General features: G+C 48.3%; 1 long non-coding RNA gene across 1 annotated transcript; it reads left to right on the forward strand.

Moving 5' to 3' along the window:
- The first annotated feature begins 2,933 nt into the window (after window positions 1–2,933).
- Window positions 2,934–4,050, forward strand: LOC138430346 (uncharacterized). Its single transcript, XR_011253108.1, has 2 exons — window positions 2,934–3,232; window positions 3,764–4,050. It is a non-coding gene; the product is annotated as an uncharacterized lncRNA (long non-coding RNA).
- The last annotated feature ends 1,950 nt before the right edge of the window (window positions 4,051–6,000 follow it).

Genomic DNA, 6,000 nt, shown 5'->3' on the forward strand with positions numbered 1-6,000 from the left:
GCATGAAAAAAAAAAAGAACCTGCATGCCACAATAACGATCAAAGATCCCGTGTGCTACAACTAAGACCTGGCCCAGTCACATAAATGATTTATATAAACAAAGGAAAAATGAGTGTAGCCTTCGGAATCACGCTGCCTGAGTTCAAATCTCAATTCCATCCCTGATTCATGGAAACCTCTCTGAGTTTCAAAGTACAAATGGAGGTAGTAACAACACCAAAGCACCTGCTCAGCGGGTGTTGGAGGCTCTAAATGAGGTGTGTGTGACATTCTCAGTACAGTGCCCTAGGGTGATTTATCATCACCATTGGTATGATTTCCATGACTAACTATGTTTCTGATAATACAAGTCATGCAATTAGGAAGAAAAAGAGCCTGAGCATTTGCCTGCTTCCTCACCCACCTCGGAAAGCCATGTCTGCTAGCCGTCCCCACTCAGGGCTGGCATTTGCCCTCAACTTCCTGCAAGGCATTCAATTCATACTTGCCAGGACTCCCATGTTCCATCCTCCTCGCCCCTGTCCACAGAGAGGAAGAAACAGCCCAGCAAACACTGATGTGCTGGCCCCAGAGTGAGACATGGAAATTTACAAAAACCATAAGCAAATGTTTGGTTTGGGAAGAGAAGGAGCAGAGGCTGCGCGGAGAAAGGAGACTTTTCAGAAGCCCCTGGAGGAGACTGCCCTTCACTGCTGGGCCTCCTCCTTCCCCCTATTTGTTTCTTGACTTCGTCCTGACCACCTCATTTTCTCTGAAGCATCTGGCCCCAATATGGGGCTGATTTTCATAAATCCAAGACATCTCCCTTAGCCCAGCAGACTTGGAAGAAGCCAAGGAGAAACCCCACAGTGTTGCCAGCAGAAGCCCTGAAAGGCCGAGACAGACAGGAAAGAGGAGGGTGGTTAATAACCAAGTGAGGACTGAGGTGCGCCTGGGGCGCAAGGCATGTACAGGAAGCTGATGTGTTCAGAATCCAGAGTGCTGAGCCAGGGAGAGAAAGAGATGGCCCTGGAACCCACAGAAGCCTCCAGCAGCTGTCCACCTACCCTCGATTTCTTTCCTCGCCTGTGGCCCCTCACTAGACAAGAGCTGGCTCATATGGGTCACAGATTTCTCCAGGTGTGGAAGAACCAGATTAGGGAACGTGTTCCATCCCCTACATAGACATACACAGGTACACACACATGCACACACCCCCTTCCAGGCAGGGAAAGCAGAGGGTATGGAGTTCTAGCCAGATTTCACTTCCAGTTGCTGTAACCCAGATGCTTACTTTAGTCCCTTCTGCTTGGAAATACCAATACATGATCCCAAGACAAAGCCGAGTAACTGTTGCTGGGTGGACCATCAGAACAGTCAGGGACATTAAATTGAAAATAAAGAAGTGAATGAAAAAAAAAAAGCTGTGATTCCTAGAAATTCCCACTCCACCCACTTCCCACAACTATTCTATTACTCCAAAATGAGAAATTAATTCCTCCAGGATTAGGATTGTGAAGAATGTGCCAAAACCTAAGAAAAAGGCTTTATGTTTTCAGGGTGTGAACTTGGCTTAGCTGGGACTCACTAAGCTGCAGCTAAGGGAGCCTGGGCTCCACCTCTTTGCATTTTTCAGTGAAAGAAAGTGAAAATGAAGTCGCTCAGTCCTGTCCAACTCTTTGCGACGCCATGGACTGTACCCTACCAGGCTTCTCTGTCCATGGGATTTTCCAGGCAATAGTACTGAAGTGGATTGCCATTTCCTTCTCCAGGGGATCTCCCCAAACCAGGGATTGAACCCTGGTCTTCCGCATTGTAGACAGACGCTTTACCGTCTGAGCCACCAGGGAAGTCAGTACTGTCTCAAAATACAGTTCGTCAAGGATGCCCTGAGCCTGTCAGCCTCCCCTGTTAAGGGTGTTGGTGAAAGAGCAGAGGGGTAGCAGTGCGCACCGTGCGGCCTCATTCTCACTTACCTATGCAAAAGTGCGGGGGAGTGCCCGTGAAGGGTCAAGTCTTGGGAGCTGCTCAGCAGGTATGCAGAGCCCTAGGACATGTTCCTAAGCTCCCTGTCCCGCCACCCTCAAGAATTTTTATAGCCCTTAAGACTCCAGGATGTCCAGTTCCTGCAACATGTCCTAGAAGATAGATTATCTTATTATGTATACAATGGTAAGGGTCTGGTGATTCTCTGTACACAACTGGTGATTGTATCCTGAGATTAAAAAACAACCTTGTGAATGTCATAAGTCACGTACTTTACCCTATATATACTGCAGCACAATAAAGCAAGGTATCAGCCATTTTGGGCTGATCCTCTCAACCCCATCTTTTGTCTCTCTCTTATTTTTCTTAGCGGGGACGCTCCGTTCTCTCCCTGTGCAGGTGCGACTCTTGCTTGTGCTGGCCGCGGCACAAAAGATATTCAAAGAATGGGCAGGTCACTGTCCCCTTTCACCTTATAGGGAGTAGAGGCCAGCTCCTCTCATCCTGAACTCTGAAACTCAGCAGGGAGGAAATAAGCCACCACTGAAGAGGCCGCTAAACTCAATCCTCACCCACTCATTTATTTTAAAAACACAAAGGTCCTAAACTAACCCAGGAGTTTTCAACTCTGGACACACATTAAAACTACCAGCTGGGCTTCCCTGACGGCTCAGTGGTACAGAATCTACCTGCAGATGCAGGAGACATGGGTTCGATCCCTGATCCAGGAAGATCCCACATGCCATGGAACAACTGAGCCAGTGTACCGTGACTGTTGAGCCTGTTATGCACCGAGCCCGTATCTCCGAACCGACCGAGAGAAAGCAAGTCCTCCACAGTAATGCAAAAAGGCAGGAAGGGAGTTTATTTCTAGCGCGCTAGGACACAGCGGATTCCGACAGGGACCCCGAGCAAAGGAATATGGCGGTTTATATACAGTCAGTTCTTTGTCTCAGTTACAGGAGTAGCTGGCGTTACATGATTGGCTAGACAGGATGAGCGCATGTCCTGTCTCTTTCTGGTTGGTGTGTAGGGGAAGTCTTCCTAATTTGGTCAAGGAGTGCTGTTTTTTCTTCCCAGCTAACAGGAAACGTGACTCAGGTCCCTGGTGCTATGCACCTCACTGAGCCGCCCGGCCTGCCTGACAAGCCTGTGCCCTAGAGACCATGCTCTGCAATAAGAGAAGCCGCTGCAATGAGAAGCCCGTGCACCGCGACTAGAGAAAGCCCACATGCAGCAACAGAGACCCAGCACAGCCAGAAATAAGTAGGAAAATAAGTAAGATTATATACAACAATCTACTGTTTCTTAAACGTTTCCTGTGCATAGGACTCTCCTGGAGGACTTGGGAAAATGCAGATGTGCATTCAGAGTTTCTGATTCAGTTGGTCTGGGATGGGGCTGGGGAACTTGCATTCTAACCAGTGCCCTGGTGTTGCAGGTCCCTGGTCTACGCTTTGAGAGCCACTGCCTCCTGCTGTCCTCAGAGACTGACTCAAGTGATCTGGAGTGGGATCTGGACAACTGCTATTTAAAGGGGCTGAAGCCAAACAGGACCCCATGGGGCTCCTGGGCACAAAAGCCTTTCTGTGTCCCCCATTTCTTGATTATGGGAAATAGGCTTCATTCAGCCTCCATGACCTTCCCTGAGTTCCTAGCCGCAGATTCAAACTAATTAGGGAAGGGAACGGATTTGGAGATAGGGTGGAACAGTCAAGGAACAATAGGGCAGCGTGGGGCAGGGTTCTGGTTCCCCTCAGGGAATATACATAACAATACTTCTGAGCCGTATTGCAGATGCTGAAATCCCCACCAGGGGGAAAATGTTTGCTGTATGCTGCTCGCAAGCTCTGAGACCCCAGAAGGCTGAAACCAGAAAGTTGATGATGCTGATGCCCACTGACCTCACCACCAACCAATCAGAAGAACGTCCAAGAGCTGATCACGCCCTCCTCCTTGAACCCTTACTATAAAACTCCTCATTACCCACCTTCCGGTTGGGACACGCAGTTCTGAGAACATTAGACCTCTGAGGCCTCCTTTGCCTGGCAAAGCGATAAAGCTATTCTCTACTTCACCCAAAACTGTCTCTGAGATTTTATTTGTTGTCAAGGTACAGAGGCTGGATTAGGCACCAGGGCCCAGGAGATCCTGGGAGAAACACCGCTAACACCACAAGGGCCAACTGAAGTGAGATCAACTACAAGAGCACATTCAGCACAAACAGCTGTTAACAGTGAGGTACTTACTGGAATCCAGCTGTTCTCAACTATGGCCTTGTCTAATATCTATTCCTTTTTTACATTAAAGGAAAATCTTGACATCTCCCTCTGATTTAGCAGGTCTGTAACTTCACAGAGGTCATTTCTGCACATCCCTGCTCTGCCCCTGGTTCTGGCTGGTCTTTGGGGCCTCAGCACTTGGTCACAGCTCTCAGCTCTCAGTTTGCAAGTCCACTGGTGTCTTAACGTCCTCTCTCTTCCCTTGGTTCAAGAGAAATGTTCCCTTTCCTTGCACATGGCACAGAAAGCCCCTGTGGCACGCCTTCCTTATGACGCAGCCCAAGGAAAGCTGACTCATCTTGATCCATGGAAAAGCCGAGTTCCACTGAACACAAGACTTTGGCCAGCCCTGGGAAGTGCAGTCTGCCTAGCACACAGCTGATCCTCAGTCTGCATGGGCATAAAGCCGCCTCCAAGACCTGGCAGCAGTGTAAGGGTGGGCCTCCAGCCCCACTGTGGGAAGATTTACAAAACAAAGAGCAGATGCTTCGGTAATGACTTCACCGAAGAATGGGGCCCAGTGCATTTTCATCAGGGAGGGAAAGGTCAGTGGCTGCCGGCCAAGTCCTGCTCAGAGGAGCCTCAGAGAGACAGGCAGGCAAGCACATTGACCAGGCCGCCATAATGAGAGAAGAATGAACACACTTTACCACCCCTAGGCCAGGCACTTATAGGTAGAACCTTATTTAATCCCTACAACAATTCCATAGTAGATGCTGTCATTGCTTCTAATATTTTCAAGGGGAAACAGGCTCAGAGAGGTCACATATCCTACCTACAGTCACACAGCTGTAGCTAACCTTTACTGTTATAACTAACATCTTACTATATGCCCAGAGAAGGCAATGGCAACCCACTCCAGTACTCTTGCCTGGAGAATCCCATGGACGGAGGAGCCTGGTGGGCTGCAGTCCATGGAGTCGCTAAGAATTGGACACGACTGAGCAACTTCAGTTTCACTTTTCACTTTCATACATTGGAGAAGGAAATGGCAACCCACTCCAGTGTTCTTGCCTGGAGAATCCCAGGGACAGAGGAGCCTGTTGGGCTGCTGTCTGTGGGGTCGCACAGAGTCGGACACGACTGAAGCGACTTAGCAGTAGCAGCAGCAGTACTATATGCCATTTGCTTTATATATACTGACCCATTTAATCCTCACAACAGTCCTAGAGGTGGTGTTTTAATCTGCATAGGATAGAGTGTGCCATGGTGACAAACAGTTCCCAAAGTCTCAGGGCCTAACACAACAAGAATTTACTTCTTATCTACATGCAGCCTGCTGTGGGTCCATGAACCTCTCTGGGGCATCTTGCCTTCATACAGTGACTCAGCAAGCCAGGTAGCTTTAATCTTGTCGCTCAACCAACTGAACAGGAGGCCTTGGTGCTGAGGCAGAGAAATAACCTGGAGGGTTGGATGCCATCTCTTTTACCCTTTCTCCCAGAAGTGACTCATGTCATTCAGCCCACAGGCCATTGGCCAGAGCTAATCACATGACACCTACCCAATTTCAGGAGGGTGGGAAATATGGGGGAACAAACAGAACGTTTGGTGACTATCACTATCTCTGCTACAGTAAGTACTGTATATTTTTTTTTTTACCATTTTAAAAAAATTGAATGAAATAAAAAGATTCTTTAAATTCTATAATGCTTTATAAAATTTCATGCACACGATTTCATATAATCCCCTAATGACACTTTTATTTCCCCCTACCTCTGTACTGCCTCTCCCAGTAGGTACTATTATTAT

Source organism: Ovis canadensis, chromosome 25, assembly GCF_042477335.2.
Source record: "Ovis canadensis isolate MfBH-ARS-UI-01 breed Bighorn chromosome 25, ARS-UI_OviCan_v2, whole genome shotgun sequence".
Lineage (NCBI taxonomy): Eukaryota > Metazoa > Chordata > Mammalia > Artiodactyla > Bovidae > Ovis > Ovis canadensis.